Source organism: Meleagris gallopavo, chromosome 4, assembly GCF_905368555.1.
Source record: "Meleagris gallopavo chromosome 4, MGAL_WU_HG_1.1, whole genome shotgun sequence".
NCBI lineage: Eukaryota > Metazoa > Chordata > Aves > Galliformes > Phasianidae > Meleagris > Meleagris gallopavo.
Window position 1 is genome coordinate 9,898,868 of NC_139407.1, and position 20,256 is coordinate 9,919,123.

The following is a 20,256-nucleotide window of genomic DNA, read 5'->3' on the forward strand; positions in this document are numbered from 1 at the left end:
TCCTAAGGAGCACATCAGTTGGAGGGCTGCGTTTGCCTGAAGAGGGTAGTGATGGGGACACTGTTGAAAAGAACTGAACCCTTCCGAGAAGAAAATAAAACGGGTGGTGCGGGGCATGTGGGATATCAGCAGGGAAGAAGGAAATTGAATTTCAGGAAGGAAAAAAATAAAAAGAAACTTTGCATGCATCCTCATTTCAGTTTACTGAATGCCCAACAGCTGGATGAAAACCTCATGCAGGGGAGAGAACACACAGAAAATCTGGGGTGGTTTGGGCTGGTTTCTCTGCATTTGTACCTCTCTTTCTGCGAACTGTGGAACAATTCATTTCTGTACTCCTGAAGTCTGTGCATCTGGCTGAGCTGGCAGCCCCGTTTACATGAAGATGAGACATTTAGGCTCCATATCCTTATTTCCTCCAGTCTGTATCAAAAAAGTGAGAGCCTTTTTTTCTTTTTTCTTTTTTTTTCACCACTAGAAACATCAAAACAGGCTGTAAAATTTCCTTTCAGTCTGAAAATAAATACCAATATAAAACGTTCCTTTGTGTTCTGGTTCCAAGTTGACGCCTGTTATTGTCTTGCTAAGGAAACAAACTACTAAACCAAACAAAAGCCAAAGGTATCTAACCTTCCTTCCCCAGGGCAGCTCAGTTGTCAACTCCTTCCTGACTGATGCTCTCCAGTAGAGACAACCAGCTCTGGTGATTGCTGTTCTTCCATTTGACGGTCAGCCTCTGGTGTGGTGTATCTCTTCACTTCCCTTGTGATTTCAGACTGGAGGGGTGAAAGGTCATTTCTTTCACTGTGGGCTGTATATAATAAAGAACACATAATAGAGAACACAAAAAGTACACTTGGATAAACTTCAGTAACATTGACTGTAACTGAAATATCTCTTCTCTACAACTGTAGAAGGGAGTTTAAGAAATTTTTCAAGGTTGCAGAGAGATTTTTTTTTTTTCAGCAAACCTTGATATCAGCTGGAAGGACATAAAAAAAAATAATCAGAATTAGTTAAGTGTTTCTTATTGAGAATATCATTATAGCTCACAAGAAAGTCTTTATCGTTACTCAAATTATGGCAATTTGTAAGATTCTTGAAGTAAACTTGGTGATATTGAGTCAACAACTTTACTCATATCAGTCTCACTGATAATAAAGTTGATTTAAAAATCCAAAGAGTTGTGTGAGTTTTTGCTTTTTGTAATGAAATAAATAAAAGAATAACAACTGAGAAACACAGTTTAGGCAGTCTTATGTTTTAAGTTCTTGAGTGGGAGAACTTTTATGCTGACATAACGGTTATCATAGGAATAACAAGTGAAACGAAAGCTGCAAAAGTTTGTAGGGTCCAGCAGATGAACTAATTTTGACAAGAAGAGGGTCCAAAGCAGAGGAAACTGAAATAATCAGATTAGATTTATTGCAAAAAATTCTAAATAATGACAGGCATGAAAATGCTCACTCATTTTCTAAGAGAAGCAACCTGAATCGCAAAAAGCAGCATTCTCTTTAATGAGCACAGCTGGCAAGAGAAGTGTCAACCTGTTCTACACAGATCCAATTCATTCTTACTGCAAACTGCCTTGAAAATCCAGCCCCTTTTTCTTTAGTAAAGCTGTGGTTCAGGTCTTCATTGTTTTACACGTTCACAGCTGAAGCTACCTCTTTCTAGTTTCAACAAATCTCATTGCTCTCCCTGCAAAACTATTTAGCACATTGCAGTAATAAATATCTTGCTGACTTATCACTTCCATTATGTTTTCACCTGATCTTCATCCTTTGTGTACTGCTTTCTTCTCCTACTGCAACCAACAAACTCTGTACCTTGTATTGCTCACTTCCCTCAAAGCACACCCTGGTCTGTACTTGCAGCTGACCAATAAGCACCAGCTGCTAGTGCACTCCCAGCACAGCTTGTTCCTCTTTTATAGTGATCCTTTTGCAAAGGAAAAGCTTCCCCTAAAGAAAATCTGCAAAGTCACTTCAGCTGCCTTCTTCAGATTTGTTGCAGCCTTCCTATGTATATAACATCTGATAGTGACTTGTTACCCCTCTTCTATTGCTACTTCCTTGTTGCTTATTCTAAATTCTTAAGCTCAGCTGGACTCTGCTTTCAGCTTTGCACATGCTCATTTTCTTACCATATACTCAGGTGCAAGGTGAGGCCTGTGCTTTTTTTCCTAAGTACGTCACAACTCAAGAAACACTCCTTTACAAGAAGAGAGATTAAGCTTGTCAGCTCCTGTGAAGCCTGAGACGTACAGTGATGAAATCCAGCTCCTTCATGTGCTCCAGAGAGTGTTGAGCATCTGAGCCAGCTCTCTCAAGGAGGTGAGGCAAGGACCACTGAGATAAACATTTACAAAGAGCTCTGCAGTTATATGAGAAAGAAATAAAGTTCCTAAAAGAACCAGTGACAAAAGAGCAACTGTGCCGCATTACAATGCACTTTACTAGGTGACATTCCCAAGGTTTGGTTCCTCTGACTGCCTCCAATCATCAGCTGTGAAAACACTGCCCAGGTGTTGCACGGTTTGTTGCAGTGAGAATCTGCTCTTAAGGAAGATGAAAAATTGTCATGAAAAAAAATCAGGAGAAATAAATAGTTGTGCACGAAATAGTCTGTACACCTGGTTTTCTTCTCAGAGCCAAACTGTAGTCCCAGCCTTGTCCATGAAGACAAATCCACGAAGCACACTTGTGCTGTAAGTTTAACAGGAAGGAGGACTTCTGGAGGACAGGAAAAACAGGACTTCCAGGTACTCAGTTCTTCAGTTTGCAGTCTTGAATCTTTTGGGGCACACAGTAAGGGCCAGCTGTCGATATGTAGGAAAATCTGCCATCGTGTGAAAGTTTTCACATAACCATAAATTTCCAGATTTTTTGCTTTAGCCATTCTGAGCATTATTCATGGAAAACTCAGCATAGCTGCTCAGAAAATCAGTACAGAGACATTGTTCACTGACATCAGTAATTTTCAAAGAAACAGTGTCTTGGAAGGAAGCCTTCTATCTTTTAGAAAGGAAATTGTAAATGCATGCCACTGAAAACAAAAATACCAGAGAGAATCTGTGTGCACTGCTCTGATGTCATCTTCATTGTAACCAGTCAGAGGCTGACTGCAGACCATGCTGTACTGAGATCAGGAAGAAACATCTGGATAACTGATGTCATCCATAGGTGCCTACTGGAAGAATATAGATTTTACACTTACATTCTGCATGTGTTTGTACATGTGCACACACATGTAGAATCACAGAATCCTTAAGAGTTGGAAGAGACCTCTGAAGGCCATCTGGTCCAACCCCTCTGCAATGCACAGGGACTTAGAGCCATACTTTGTAAAGAAAGGAAGAGTTAAGCAGAGGAAAAGAAAATAGAAAAAGTCAAAAAAGGCAAGAGGAGTAGTGGAGCAGACAATCATTGCAAAAAAATGAAGATTTGGAAGTAAGAACAGGAAGTCCAGCAAGAAAGGACTCGGTCATTGGGCACCTGAGGCTACTTCCTCAATCTCTGTCTGCTCAGAGCTGATCTCGCTCCTTCCAGACTGAACAGAAACAATGGCAGAGGGCATTCCTCCATGTTCACCAACTGCTTAAGAGTGGGAGATGCACTCTATGCAGGCTTGGCAGAGGCCACGATCTCCAGCCCAGAACATTTGCACATCCAAGTCACCGCACAGTGACACGCTACTGACAGCCAACAGAAAGAAAACCATTTACTTCAGAGATTAGCTGTGGAAAATAGGAATGATTGTCCAGGACCCAATGGCCTGTAACAAAAGCAACTTCACTTTTCATTACTGGGCTCTCCCTGAGTAATTAATCTTTTCAGAAGACAGGGGACATGTTTTTCTTTCTCTCAAAATAAGCAACAAAATAGTGCCTGTAAATTTTCCAGAGGTTTTACCAAGAGATATTTCAGGCCTTTTAAAACTAGATAAGCAAATAAATAAATATTTTTTATTATTTATAATATTAAATAATTAAATAAATAAACACTTCTTTTAGAAGTACAGTCTTCTCTTTCATTCTCTTAAAAGCTGGGAGACCTGGAAAATATGGCTGAACACCCAGGGTCTAGTCAATGCAATCACTTACATTGTCAGAGCAGGTTATGACAGTGACGCTCTAAACATCATCTGAGCATCACAGAAAGCATCCACCTGTGCTTTGTACTGTAGTCCAAGGAGCAGCTAACAGCTGCTCACCAGCTCATGCAGAACTGCCTGAGGCACAGCTTGAGAAACTACAGGCAGGATGGGTCAAGGGGCAATGCCTGGGTTCACAACACTGTCCCCAGGTGGGTTTTGAGTGTTGAGCTCTGTAGCAAGTAAACTTACCTCTTTCTGCTCCATGGGGAGCAGACTCTGTAGCTGTGCTTTTGAAATGTTCCACAAAAAATAAGGCTTGATACCTGGGCAAATTTGGGTGTCACTGAGGTCAAGACCACCTCTAGTCACCTTTTCAGTTAGCTAGAGAAGGCCTCCAGAAAACTCTTTGTTGCATGACCCATACAAAGGACTCCAGCATTAATGGCATTTAGTCCCTCTTTTATGTACTACCTTGAAAGCTTGCAATGACCCTAACATTTCTTGGCATTCTTTTCTCAAAATTAGAGCTTTTTTTCTTTTTTAAACATCTGAACTGCAGAAAAGGCTCCATTTTAATATGTGACTACGATTAATTTGGTGTTTTGGTACAAGAAGATATAATAAATCCCTGTATACACTACTGTGTATTGTTTAATTCTGTGAATAGCCAAAAAGCAGAGAGCAGTAAAAAAGATCAGCTATCAGCTTCACACCTGCTTGTGGCATAAAGTGCTCGAATGGAGCCCTTCTGTGTTCCACAAGAAATTGTTTTTTTTCTCACACTTCGTAATTTAGTCTGTCACTACGGACAAGTGTCTAAATAGTTCAGTTGCACTTTCATGTGGTATAACCCATGCACTCTAAGTTGTCCCCTGCAGCTGTTCAGGAAGTTGTTAAGGGATATGATCATTAATAAAAGAGTGTCAATCTCATACAAGACTAAACACTGGAGAATATAAAGATCTGGGGACTGCCTGAGAATCTTCCCTGATCCAATTAGCACAACAGCAGGTGATGGCAGAGATTAAATTAAAGAATACAACTTCTGTCCAACTTATTACTCACCATGCTGATCATGGCCATGGCCTGGTAAACAAATTAGCTGACTTACAGAAACACAAACAGGAATTCACTGGCTCAAGAAGAATCTAGAAGAGTGTTCTGCCTTGCACATTATCAGAAGAAACCTCAGTATCCCAGGCTTGCACTATTCTTTGCAGCACTCCGTGCAGAAAGGACTAAAAACCAGCAAATAGCTTGGGGAGAACTAAAAAGCCTCTTTGATTTGCTTGGGACATAGGTTTTAACTCTCTGTCCTCGCTTTGGTTGGGATAGACTTAATTTTCTTCCTAGTAGCTGGTACGGAGCTGTGTTTTGAAGTTAGGATGAGAATAACATTGATAACACAACGTTGCATGGCAGTGTGCATATTGAGTCAAGGACTTCTTAGCTTCTTGCACTGCCCTGACAGCAAGGAGCTGAGTGTGCAAAAGAAGCTGGGAGGTGATTGAATGAGGACAGCCAAAATTGGGCAGAAGGATATCTCATACCATGTGGCACCACGTAGAACAATAAAACTGGTCAGGGGAATTGCTGCTGCTTGGAGACTGTCAGAGCACTGGTCAATTGCATTTTGCATCACTTGATTCTTTTGTTCTTTCTTGCTGCTTTCTTTATTATTTCTTTTATTTTTTAAACTGTATTTTCCTCAATCCATGAGTTCTTGCACCTCTTTCAATTTCCTCTCCTACCCCACTGTGGGCGAACTGCTGTGTAGTATTTAGCTGTCTGCCAAGTTAAGCCACAACACTGTCTTAGGAGAATTCAAAGTTTTACTGGCAGACAAGACGACTGTTGCAGACAGAATTTTTTTTAACTGTTTGTACTGGCAGATCCATCATAAGAAGTTCCTTTTCTTCGCAGCACACAGAATTATTCTGGATCCAGAGTAAAGACAGAATTGGGAAGAGACTGAGACAAGCCCATCCCTAAACAAAAGGAGATACATTGTATGCACTGCTCTTATCTATCTATATATAAGAGAGTATCCTACTCTCTTATCACAAGAACAGCTTTCAAACAAGGCCATAGTTTCCGAATATCTAAGTCATGTACTGAGCGCGTGTCTGGATAGATCTCTGTTCCTTGGAGTGCCCAGAGAAAAACAAATATGTGGCTCTGTAAGAGACAGCTTAGCTGAATATGCAGTTGGGATTTTGGGCAGCTTTGCAATGTTGTCCTGTGGTGGCTCCCTTTCTACTACAGTGAATGGGACTCACTCAGACAACCTGTTTTGATACTGCCCCACACCATCTGAACTGCACTGAAAGAAACAGAAAAGCTCTGTCTACTCGAGAAATAGACCAAATCAATTTGAAAGCACAAACAAGTTACAAGCAGGTGTGCAATAAAATAATACTTAATAGTTAGCCCAATACTTAATACATAGTCCAAACTATAGGTTGTATGAGATTAACAGAATGGAATGGCTACATCCCAAAGATTCAAACATCTCTTCTCACCACTTTGGTGCCTGCTAAACAGAGGAGAAGATAGTGAAGGAATGGTGCCTGAATTCTCATTCTGCAGTGACATACAAATTGTAACACCTTTAAATAATATCCAAAAAATAATGGCTAGCCCACTCCATTTTGAACAAAGAAGGTTGTACATTACCGTTTTGCCTTTTTTTCTTCTTTAAAACAAACAACTTCCTCCCAAAATAACCCACAGTTCCACAGTCTGAGGTTTTCTGAGTGGTAGTGCCAGCAATGATGGTAATTCATCAGAAAAACATTTTCTTCTCAAAGGACAATGGTCAGGGATATTTACTCATGCGAAATGAAGTTCTTTGCTTTTGTAACAGATCTGGCAGCACATAGTTAGTCAAAAGAGGACTGTGTAATGCGGGAATAAGAAATGGACATACCTAAGCAATCTTGTTTGCTCTCAACCTCAGTCTTACATATCTACAATATGCTGCAGTGAGAAAATCTTGGCAATAAGAGTGTACCAATGTGGGTGACACTTTACCTTCAAACACCAGAAGCAGTCAAAAGTAAAAAACATTAAAAAGAAAACAAAACACAACACAAGTGACAGCCATTTTCCAGATGCCAAAGTCAAAAGTCTGCAGGCTAAGGCTGAAGTAAGAAGATGCTAACTGTGTGGGCTCAAAGAGTTTTGCAATTCTCCAGCTTCCCTATATTATATTAGCCACGGGTCAGGAGAAATGAATAGCCATACCTACAGCATGAATTCTGCTGAGAGCTCAAGTGCATTTGCTATTAATTATTTGTCATTGCAGGTTCACCATCATTAATGCCAGGGCTATGCATGATCACTCAGCAGCACTCATTTGGTTTAGATCAGCTGTAGTATTTTTGGCACACTAGCCAGAGCATACATTACAAAGTGCTCATTGTTCTGGATTTGTGGGAATGAGTAATATCTGATCTGACATAAAGCATTCTAGTACAGCATCAGTCTGTTAAACCTACTGCTTTTACACAAATCTGAATTACCTCTGTGAGTTTACACTGGATCATTGTTGCCAGAACATCTCTTATCCCATCCTCAGAATCATGAAGTTGGCTTTACTATAGAGTCAACAGATGGCTTCAGCTGAACTCTTAAAAATGAATCTGCTCAATCTGCTCAATGCATTGCACACCACCAGCTACCATGTCAGTAACTACATCACTAAAGAAGTATGTTCAAGTGTCAACTGGAATTTTCCTAGACCCTATTCCTCTTTCTTCACCAGTAGACAATATCCAGAAGAGTGAAAAAGGATAAGCATAACATTAAATCCATTAGTGATATTCTGTCCTTGGACTTGTTTAGATGCGATTTGTGGTGCACACTTTTTTTTCCAGCAAGGACTGCTGAGATGAAGCATGTACACAGGCTAAAGCTAAAAGAGATCTAGTGGAAAACAAAGACACAGTTTGAGGCAGCAAATGTTGGGGGACAGGAAATATTCTGCAAAAACATCATGCCACGTAGGAAGATAAATATGTAGCTGAGAGGCAATGATACAAGATTTACAGGAAACAGCAGATCTAGGAACCATTACCACAGCTACTTCAGGAAAAGCAAACACTAATTCATGTCAAGAAGCAATGCTCATGAAGGGGTGGTTGTTTGTAGTGTTACAAATGCTTGCAAAGTTTCTCAGTTCACATGATCATAAGCTACAGAAGCTGGCTGCCACCCTTGTAGCCAGGCTGTATAAATAATGAGGAGCTGATTGCAGCTGGCACATAATCTTGGGATCAATGATAAAGCAGTAGTATTAGACTCAATTATTAGAGGAAAGAATTAGCCTCATTTTGAAGCTAAAGAGCAAATCCAGCTTCGAATAAGAAAATTTAAAAAAAACTAATCATGCCATTTGAAACATTATGGATGATGTCGAGAATATCAAACATGAATGGCCAGCCAGCAGGGCAGGGAAAACTAGGCTTAAATACTGAATTATATATCACATTTCTTTTGAAAGACAAGGTGGAGAAAAACGGTGATCAGGAAGTTTCCCAATGCTCTCAAAGTACATTTCTTTCTAAATAGTATCTATAATTTCAAGAAAAGGGTCTCCAGGACAGCAAATAGAGCTTAGAAGCAGAAGCTCTGTGTTTATCAGTCCATCTCAGCCTGCCCAAGCACAGGGTTTACAACATGGAAGTTGATTAAACCCAGGCAGATCTGTCAACCCAAAGCCACTGAAACAGAGCACTGTAAATAACAGAGGATACTAGACCTGTCCAAACAAACCTTCCTACTTTATATACTCCGGTCTTCTGTGATATGAGAAAGGGTTTCTACAGTGACAAATGATACAAATCAAACATTCAAACCTTTATCACATCCCAGGTACAACTGTTAATAGAAGGCAGGACCTTCGCTGCCTGCCAAGGGACTCTATGTCAACTGAATGGGATCCAGGCAGGCTCATTGTCTTAAACATCACGACTTTCCACCTGAAAATACACGAGGTTGAGAAAGAAGGCATCACGGTATGACAAATATTAAATATCCTGGAAAATCGATTATTAAACAAAATGTTTACATGCTGTAGCTGAGGAGAACTGAAGTCTCCTAAACCTTGGTTATCCTTTGTGGAACTAAGAATCATTAAGGGCATACTCACAAAATTTCATTTTCTGCGTTAGACTCCTGGAACTTGTGAAGCTTTAAAAAATTGGATTGCAATGATTCTAACTGTTCTCACAGCAACCAATAACTGAAATCTGAAAAACAAAGTAGAAAAATTGTGAATTACACACAGACTTTGAACTATTACATCCTTTTATAGTCCTTACAGCAACAGTTCCTTGCCCCAAAAGGCATCCTGGGAAGATGTAAAATTAATGCTCTATAAGATAAGTCAGAAGACACAAATGTGCACGTATTAAAAAATAAGAATAGTTTCTGCTCTTGGGCATGGAGCAAATCAATACACTGATTTGACAAAATGCACATTGACAGATTATGTATTGAATATGGATACACAGATTAATTATGCTATTGATTAGACATGTCCTCATTAACCAGCAGCTACATAGCTTTCATGATGCAAAAGCATACACTTGGATTAACACTTACATGGTCTGCTTGTACAACAGGCTACCGGCTTGCTGCTATTTTGGGAGAAGGATGTGTAGAAACTGCAATTGCCTCCATGGGTTGCCTCAGAAAGGAAAAGTCTTATGAAATAGCCATGTTTCAGTTATTTATTATTATGCATTATTCTGCTTGTCTGTTTTCCTGTTTTTTTTTCTTACCAAGATGTTATTTGAGCCAATTTGCTCCTGTTTACATGCTGAAAAATTAACTTACCGCACACCAGGAAAGTAGGTTTAATACTACAAAGTTTATGGGTGGAGGGTTTCCAATTGATTTTTCTTTTCTTCCTTTAATAAGATATCACATTTTATTGTGATTGCCAACTGACTTGTTGGTCCAAGTGAAAAAATCATTTGTGGTTCAGCAGTGAATCATTTAATTTTTTTACTGGTCACTGTCATTGTCAGTCCAGTTATGAAAGAATATTTCTTGACTTGGACTGGAAGGGACCTTCTTCAAACATCAGTTTCCCACATCCTATTTAGCAATAAGAAGTCATTTCCCAACATAACAGCAGGACTATGTATGCATCGATGATATGACAAACAAAGTCAGGATCCTGTGCAGAACCTTCCACAAAACATCCATCCCAGCAAGGAAAGGTATAAATGGTTCAAGCAAAAAACAAAAACAAAAACAAACAAACAATAAATAAAAAAAAAAGAACAACCCAAACCCCCCCCCCCCCAAAAACCACACTGCACAACAAAGAGACTACAAAGACAGAGGCAACTGAATGCGGAAAAAAAGGAGTAAAGATTCAGAGGAAACTTCAAGAAATTATACCTTACTTACTCATACCTAAAAACTAATCTGAAACACCATGTTAAATAGGCATGTAGTACACAATGGACTCATACACTCATTCAGATCACCTGCACAAATTCTGCATATATACAGCGCACACAAGGGTATCAGTTTTGTGTAAGTATATATTCCCTTCTGTTTCCCCTATTTGTTTTATCTTCCAGCTTTAGTCAAGAGTAGTGGATAACAAAATGGACAATGGAATAAATGAAATACAGATATCTAAAGCATTCCAAGCCAGCAAATTAAACAAAGCAATTTGCTGAATTCCTTCTGAACTTTGTGCAAACCTATACAGAAAACATTCTTCCTTGCTAATCAAAGAATGTTGCATGTGAACGAGAGTAATTGTTTATAACACAAAGCAAGCAATGCCTGTAAAACTTGGGACCATTTTGTTTTTTATGCATCTTGAAAGAAGGTGGATTGACCTTCAGTTGTGAAGTCTATGAGCAAAATTTTTATATATGCCTTATCTCAGTTACAGCTTTGGAAATGTAGCTAAATACATTGCATGTGAACAAAAAAAATATATCTTTGCCTTTGAATAGGATTCTCAGGGAGCTCTGATCGTTAGACTGTGATTTAGCAACATCTGGAAAACATTAGGGAAATGCCCCAGGAAAAGGCTACCTCTCTGAATCGCTTAATTTTCAAAGAACGTACAAAAGACTCAATGGCTGCAAGAATCTAGCTTCAGTATCTGTGTTCCTCTTATATAATTTGGTCTGCTGCCAGTTTCTGAAGGTTATCTTAAAATGAAGATCCTTTCAGAGGAAACATTTAAATACCTCAGAGCTTTAAGGAAATACGCTGCAGACCCTTCCTTGGACAATGCTAATCAAAAACAGAAATACAATTAGAAAAGAGTTTATTGAGATATTGAATATAAAGCAACATAGATTGCAGAATGTTCAGTTCAGGAAAATAAAACAATCTACTTCATTAGATTTTTTCACTTAATAGCAAGATGAATCAATTTTCACTGAAGAGAATATATATATTTCTAATAAATAAACAAACGAACAAACAAACACAACAAACCAATGCACAAACAGTTTTGAAAACTTGATCCTTTGTCAGTTTTTACCTGGAACAGATTAGAGAGCTGATTAGGGATCTGTAGGGCTGAGAAATTAGGAGTCCTGCTGTTATTATGAGTCAATGAATGTTAACATTGTTAAGGAATCATAGGGTTATAGAATGCCTTAGTTTGGAACAGGTCATAAAGATCATCTAGTTCCAACCCCTCTGCTGATGGCAGGATTACCACCCACTAGATCAGGCTGCCGGGGTCCCATCAAACTTGGATAATAAATAGCACAATATAATTTTAAGTAATCAGTAGGTGGGCTTCTTACTTTGAAGGAGACAAATCTTTGAGCAATATGGTTTTCCCTCTTAGAGATGACTTTTTACTGAGACGCCTAAACAGTTTTGACATCCACATTATTGCCAAATTCTAAAGATGGTTAAGGACATGATAGATACGACTGTTTTGCCAAGCAGCAAAAATTTGCAAGAAAATCTTAGACTGCTTCCACTTTTTTTTTTTTTTTGAGATTGTATTAGGGATCACTTTAGCAGTCTTTGAAAGACATAAAAAGATCGGTGTAAATTCAAGCTTTTTAGAGTAGAGTAGATTTCCTGCAGAAATGAATATTATATCTTTTTTTTTTTTTCCCTCCCCTCTGGGTTCTTTCTTCAAACAAGAAGCAAACAATCTACATTGCACCGATTGGGAAAAAAAATCTTATTTTCCATGTCTGTGCCCTGAAAGAAAAAAAAAAAGTAGATGAAAGGATGGTGTTGATGCTTTAATTAGTAACAGATCAAGCTTCATGTCAGAGTTTAATCAACAAAATGGCATACGTAAAGTAATAGTTGCAAGATAGCAATGCACAGCTCAAGAAAAAACAAAGGTAATCCTATTTCCTTCAGATCACTATAAAGTCTTTAAGAATCGGTAAGAACCCAGTGGCAGGAGACCACCAGACATACTAGTTTGTCAAGGAACAAAGCTCTCATAGTGTGATGGGCAAAAAAGCATGAAATTCTTAAGTAGAATGAATTAGTCTTCAAAAAAGGCAGGTATCTGATCAAACTTCTAACTATTAATCAGTTGTCAAGCAATTTTACTACTTCTACTAAATTCAGAATCATATTATGAATAATTTCAGCCTCATACCATCCGCAAAGCAGCCTGAATACTTTACTTCCATTCTGGCCTGTACAGCAACAGATTACTCATTAAACAGCATAATGATCTGCAAAGAATATTGTGGAAAACCAACTGTAGTACTGGCTTATTGGAGGTCATTAAAGAATGACATTTGATTCTACAGATGCACTGAAATCAGCTGGGTTGCTAACACTAGCCAAAGGTCTGGTTTTGTGTGCGTGGGCTAATCTCTCCTCGATCACTCCCACATGGATTAAAGTTTGTATTTAGTTTTCACAGTAGAAGTAAAAGAGAAGCTATCACTGGTAATAACAATTCTACTCACATGTTGGATCAGGTTCATTCCTGAAATAATTCCAGTCGAAGCTGTTCAGACTAATATATGCATTAATTTAATCCACTAGATTTGCCTATTACATTCTATCTTGGGTCATCCTTATATTCTCACTAACCAGCAATAGATGTAACACACTGTAAGGAAAAGAGTTGCTAATAGCAGTGATGTCACCTAAGTGAAAACACATGCTAACTAAACTCTAATATGTGCAAGGAAGTATGTTGGCAACTGCAACAAATAAGATAGTAACTGTGGCATTCTCATATTGCCATGTCTGACAATACAAAGCATAAGAAGCAACTAGAAATCTAAAGGAAAACTGGAGATGCCACCCCTGAAGAGAAAATCCACAGAACAATCTAAACATCATTTTACATTAAAAGCACAGAAAAATATATAGAAAATTCCATCAGTTACCTTGTATCACCATTTTTTCTCATATGCAATGTGAAAAATACTCAAACCTCACCTCATCCATGTGAATAGAGCTGAGTAAGAACTCTGATCTGAAGGATGAATGAACCTTTGAACAAGTCATTTGAGAAAGGCAGAGAAACTTACCATGATGCAAAAGATAAACTGCCTCTCCATACACATCTCTCACTGCCCTATTCTACCCTAAACTAAAAATTTAGTGAAAAAAATTTAGAGTTACAATCTAAGCTAGAAAGAAACATCATATTGTGCAAGAATTTCGCTTATAAACTCCTCTCATTACTCTTAAGTAAATTTTAGATACTTGGTGTCCTGATTGCCAGCAGCAAATTTTCTTTAGGTTACCATACATCAGATCATTTTGAGGCAAAACCACTTCCAGTTTGTCAACACATTTCCTGCAGTAAAGGCTACAGAGGAACCAAATTGTTATGCAAGTCATCCCGTGCATCAAATGTCCTCATAAGAATTACCGCTGTGGAATCAAAGACCGAACACATGCTAAACTGAGCTGATCCAGGCAATAGAGATCACATCCTACCACAGTTTATTTGCACTGTTTTCATGAAGCAACGGTGTTATGTCTGACTAGTCAGCTCTTTGGCAACCTGCAAACAAACTATAGAATCAAGGTGGGGGTTACACTGAATAACCCTTTTCTAGCATAAGTGTAGCAGAGCTAAGAGATGCTGACTTTCCAGGACAATACAACTTTCCCCCTTCCCTCTCCCTGTCAGCTTCCCATTGTGCTATTGCTGATTATTACTCTCTCTTTACCTCGCAGAGTGAAGCGTTCTAGGAGATTCCTTTATTTCTACAAAGTCACACTTTCTCCTCCCCCCATTAAATGTTCTCCCTGGTCAAGGCTTTTTTTTTTTCTTTTTCTTTTTTTTTTTTCCCCTCCTACAGTAGGTCAGCATGTAAAAATAAGCAGGTCCCACCCACCCAGACAGTAGGTCAATACATAAAAGAAACAGGTTCTACCCACTCAGAAAAAAATAGAGACATGCTGAAATATTTCTTTTCCTCTCACTAATCCATAAGCAAACCTATAGATTCTAGTTTACTTTTACACTAAGTCTGTTAACATTTGAAACAACAAAGACTGCCACACTTACATGCTGCTTGAGTTCTCAAACCATTGCCTCTGCCTTGTAACTGTGGCAAACTTTGCAGTGGTAGCTGCAGACTACAGAGTTGTTCTCGCTTGCGCAGTCATAATAAGAGCAGCATCTGCTAGTACTGATAGGCAGAGGAACAAACTCTGGATTCAGGACACAGCAGTAGACAAGCAAAAAGAACAAATAGTACTTACTATCTGCTTTAAGCATTTATAAAATAAAGATCTAGTTCCAATCTTCCTGACATAAGTAGGTACGCTTTCCACTAGATCAAGCTGCCCAGGGCCCCATCCAATCTGGCCTTGAACACCTCCAGGGATGGGACAGCCATAGCTTTTTTAGGCAGCCTGCCCCAGTGCCTCACCACTTTCTGAGAAAAGATTTTCCTCCTAAGACCTAACATAGATCTATTTTCATAGAATCATAGAACCATAGAATCATAGAATGCCCTGTGTTGAAAAGGACCACAGTGATCATCTAATTTGAACCCCCCTCCTGTGTGCAGGGTCGCCAACCACCAGACCAGGTTGCCCAGAGCCACATCCAGCCTGGCCTTGAATGCCTCCAGGGATGGGGCATCCACAGCCTCCTTGGGCAACCTGTTCCAGTGTGTCACTGCACTCTGAGTGAAAAACTTCCTCCAATATCTACCCTCAACCTCCCCTGTCTCAGTTTAAAACCATTCCCCTTCTTTAGTTTAAAGCCATTACCCCTTTCTTCTATCACTATTCTCCCTGATGAAGTGGACAGATTTCCTGTAAGCCTCCTTTAGGTACTCAAAGACTGCTATAAGGTCTCCCCAGTGCCTTCTCTTTTTCAGGCTGAACAACCCCAACTGTCTTTGTAGGAGAAGTGTTCCACTCCTCCGATCATCTAAATCTGTAAATTCATAGCAGCTGATGATGTATATCCACTCTCAGAACATCTTTTCTGTTACTGAAAATAAAGATCAGACTTTTTCCATAAAAATAAATCATATTATACTTCTGTCCACTTTTGAAGGCACAGATATTTAATCTCTATTGATCTATTTAGACAACCCTTCATTTGTTGGCATTTGCTCAGCACGTGCACTTGGGTACATAAGTGCTTGTTATACTCACTTAGATTTCTATTACTTGTACTGAAGTGCTTTTTACAAACAGCAGCATCTCTTGTGGTTTTAATCAAAGACATTTGCATGGCATGACCCACTTAGATTTGCAGCTAATGCTGTGAACTACTTTATTTTTTCAACTATCCAGGCTATGCAATTACTGAATGGCAAGCTCACCTATATCACTAAACACCTGCCAAGAGGAATACTGCAAAATCATCATCTTTCAAGACATTTAAGCTGGGCTGAAAAAAGCAATAGTAAGTATGTAGCATGAAACTGGATGAAAAACAGATACATAAACATTTCTATCTGTAATCTCTCTGACATATGGATTGTTGCTGAAGTTTAAATTCTGAGATTGACTGTCTTAGCATTTATTCACTTCTAACATGGGTCTTCTCAAATCTTGCCTAGGGAATGGCACCTAAGGCTAACTGTGCTCATATCTCTTTAAGATATGCACAAACAGTAAAACCGTGGAAGAGTGAAACAACTTCCAAAAAATATTCCGGGTCATTGAGTCTGACTGGAAATAGCATGAACTGTATCTGGCCATATTAGTCATTTCAAAGTCTATTCACAGAAACAGTGTTGCCTGATTGCAAGACGCCTTGTCAAATCTTGGTAAACTTAGCATAATCACAACCCATCAGCAGGACAAAGCAAATGAAGTGCAAATATTAGAAGATGAAACAATTACTTTTTGTTGAACACAGAGGAACAGTAATTATGATCTGATTTTCTTTCCTTTTTAATAGCTTTATGTCATCTACTTCCACTGTGTGTGCCTTTGCTGGGGAGACTGTATGGTTAAAATTAATCTGCTTCTGGTCCACAAGGTCTTTTCCGTAATGTATTATTGGAAACTCTCACTCTGATGATTTATTAATCTAATGTATCATTATAGAACTGACATGTCACACAGTTCTGTTCTTTCTTACTGTCAAGTACTTTGGTGAATGTCTTCGTGAACGTGCTTCTGGCCAGCAGTCATTTCTAGAAATACGTTAAAGGCAATAAATAAAAAGATGAGATAAGGAATATCTTCTTGGTGAAAAAAAATAAAGCTGATGCCAAAAACAGTGTTTTGACACTACTTCTAGCGTAGTATTTCCTTTGCTGGCTCTCATTGTTCCTGGGAAGCTAATGGAAGCTTTAGGATTAAGAGTAATCAAGAAAGATGGTAACCAAGTTGTTACAGACAAGGTGGCCTAACACTGTATTCCTTATCTCCTTTCTATTATCCCCCTCTTCGCTACAAGTGCAAAGTACACTTTTCTCATCAAGGTCTTACTCCTGGCAAGTCAGGACAGCTGTTCCTAGTCTCTACTGCATCGCAGCATGCCTCTGCTTCAGAAGTGAGTGCCTGGAACTCTGTCCATTGCTTTTGCCTCTACCATCTGGTATAAGAGATTTTGCTTTTTCATGCAAATCTTGCCTCTTTCATTCTGCAACAGAAATTTAAAACAAAAAAAAGAAAATGGTAAGATGAGGCATGATTTACAGTCCCTAGCAGTTAAAATAATTAATACAAATATTTAGCATCATTGAATTATAAATGCAAATGTAAATAACAACTTTTAAAATGAATGTTTTGTCATCAATTATGAAATAAAAATCAAACAATTGCCATTATTTATTTAAGCACATAAGCTCGTTCTGCAATTTCTAATTACATTTTGTTTTAACAGTCCATGATTACAGATTCAAAGGGATGACTAGTTTTGATTTAATCTATGTAAATAAAAAAAAACAAGTACTACAAAAGTGGCACTAAAGCTTAGACAAAAAAGTTTATAAAAGATCATCTTTAAAACTGATTGTCTTAACACCCATACTATTGACTAGCACCCATACCAGTAACTTTAGCAATTAGTGCAATGCATAGAAACATTATTAAATATATACATCTATATGTATATGTGTATATATATATGTATGTTTATATGTATGTATTTATATGAAAATGTAGGAGAAAAGTTTTCAAGTATTTCCTGTGAAACTGCACAGAGTGCAACATGTCTTTTATACAGTTATTTAGAGAAGAGATAAGTGGATCACTATTCGTAGTTTACTTGTCTGAGAAGTTTGTAGAACCATTACCCTTTGAACAGGACAGCATAAGACAGAAAGGAATTGCATAGAAATCAGAAAAGAATAAATATTGAATCTTGAGGTTTTGGTGAGTCTTTGAAAATTATAATTCAAAACCATTATATTAGCATCTACTCTGAGAGAGCAGAACGAATATTTCCTATGGAAAGTTTATTTAGTAAAGGTAATGTCTTAAATGGTAAATTGTTAAGACTCCATTTAGGGACTCCTAGGTGAAGGTTGATTTACAACGAACTGTTTTGGGCACTGATCTGAACAACAGCAGTTTTATGCTTCCTCAAAAACAGAAGTATCAGAAAGCACAGAAGTTACTAAGAAGGAAAGGACACTAAGCCAGAACTTGCTGAGAAATCTGTGCTACCACTATCCTGTCACAAAACAAGTATATGGCAGGTGATCATGGAGTGCCATTGCACAGAACTGTGGGACAAATCAGCTGTAGTAAGACTACAGGAAAAAAAAAAACAACAAGACAAAGAAAACATCAAGAAAGCATTTGTTGTACCCAGAAAATAACAAGCAGATTATCAACTAACAGAGACAATTTCTATGACTATATTTTTACTAAAGAGTTCTAATTTTCCATGTTGTCCAAAAGCACGGGCTGATATTGCTAAGTCTTTTAGGTAGAAAAAGATACAGAACCAGTAAACTTAATTTATCTTATAAATAAGTAACAATTCCTATCGCTGCACTCAATGAATGTTCTGCAATGTGAAAACTCTCGGGATTTCCAGGTAAATACAGAATATTAAGTAGCAAAGACAATAGGACCTCGCATAAAATCACTAAAGTCAGTGAAATAAAAGAGCCAATCAGCTTAAGTTAGCCCAAGATCATTAACAAAATACCTAAATTTGATACGATTAAAACAGAGTATTTGGAATAGACCCCTGTGTTGGGACTCACAGAGTGAAAATAATTAATATTATTATTTTTAATATTTGGAAATGTTTTCTTTTTTTTTTTTCCTCAAATATGTCCCATTAAAATTTCCCTTCATTATCTTTTTCTTTCTCTTCTTCTTTTTTTTTTTTTTTTGTCCTCAAGAATAAAGATGGATTTCCTGAAATCTTTTTGGCCAGTTGGCTGCATACTGCCCCAAAGTATCTCTGTATGTTTTATTGCTCTGGCTTGGTAGCATGTGGCTTTTCAGCAGTTTTGAAGGTAGCAGAAATAGGTGTTGTGAACAACCTCAGCTAAACCAAGTAAAAGTTAATTTAAAATGTTCTCACATCAAAGAACAGTAGAAGTAAGTGTAGTGATAGAAGTTCTGCAGTCAGTGTCACTGGGCAGTTTTTCCTGCTGGCTTCAAATATTAATGGTACTGCTTGCACACTTGCAGGTTCCAGAATTTGAACGGTTATTATTGCTTTCAAGTTGGAAGGAGCCCATGTGGATCTTTATCAAACAGCCTTGTAACTGAAAGAAACATAAATATAGGAGACGTTAAAAAAATAAATAAATAAAAATAAAAATTAAAAAACCCACAAATGATGAGTAAGTCAATGAAAATAGACTGTCAGAAATGGTCAGGCAACATCCATAGTTGTATTGAATTAATTATGCAGTTACCTTGTTTTTAAAGAAACGTTTCATGGGTTCAGCTTTCTTGGGGCACTATAAACACCTAAGTCAATTCAGAGGTTTGCATGTATCAAGGAACAAATTCCATGGAATTTAAGAGGGAAACTGCCATTAACATACAGCAAATTACAAATGGAATTTTAAGAAAGCTTATAAATCCAGTGGTCAATTTAAGTGCACTTGTTTCCCCCGAACAAGAAGCAGAACTTTGAGGACAGCTTTCCCACATGCTCCCAACATAGGAAATATCCAGAAGTGGTGAGTTAATCACAAAGCAATTGGATACTTTCACACAATTTCTTAATGTATTTGATCTACTAAGTTTCCCAATCAATTTATTTTAGCATCTGAAATGTGTATAGTTCATCTGCCAGTTAGAAAATAAAAAGGTTTTAGAACTTTTCTGAATGTATATTTTGCTATTAATACCAAGAAGTCAAAAGGAGCAGAGAGAACTTTTCCAGGTTGTGTTAAGAGAGCTAGCTGCCTTTGTAGTGATAACAGTGGTAATTCATATACAGAAAACGTTTGCATCCAGTGGCATTTCTACATAACAGTATTCATTCAGAAGAAAGAATAAAAAAAAAAAAACTGTGCTCAGGAGCTTGTATTTAGTTACATTAATTTCTATATCCTGGAACAGATCTAAGCATTTCAATGTCCTCAGTATTCCTGTTGGTAACCAAGGAAGTTCTTTGCAAGTCAGACAGAGAATCTGACTACTAGGTGCCTAGTTAGTTAGAATGCCTCTACAGAACACTACATTATTAAGGGAGGAAAAGAGAGGCTGCATTTCATGGTCCTCACTTTCTTTGGCTACCGCATTGCTAAATGGAGTTTAGGGCAC

The 20,256-nt window shown here is 38.0% G+C and overlaps 1 long non-coding RNA gene across 1 annotated transcript in view; it reads right to left on the reverse strand.

Annotated features, from left to right (window-relative positions):
* The window catches only part of LOC104910533 (uncharacterized), an 85,040-nt gene that overhangs the window by 12,601 nt on the left and 52,183 nt on the right, over positions 1–20,256 (reverse strand). The window contains exons 14-18 of the long non-coding RNA XR_014882826.1: positions 19,058–19,244; positions 9,706–17,155; positions 9,251–9,350; positions 8,958–9,080; positions 631–811 (exon numbers count right to left, since the gene is read on the reverse strand). This is a non-coding gene — a long non-coding RNA (uncharacterized LOC104910533). The remainder of the gene's footprint in view (positions 1–630; positions 812–8,957; positions 9,081–9,250; positions 9,351–9,705; positions 17,156–19,057; positions 19,245–20,256) is intronic.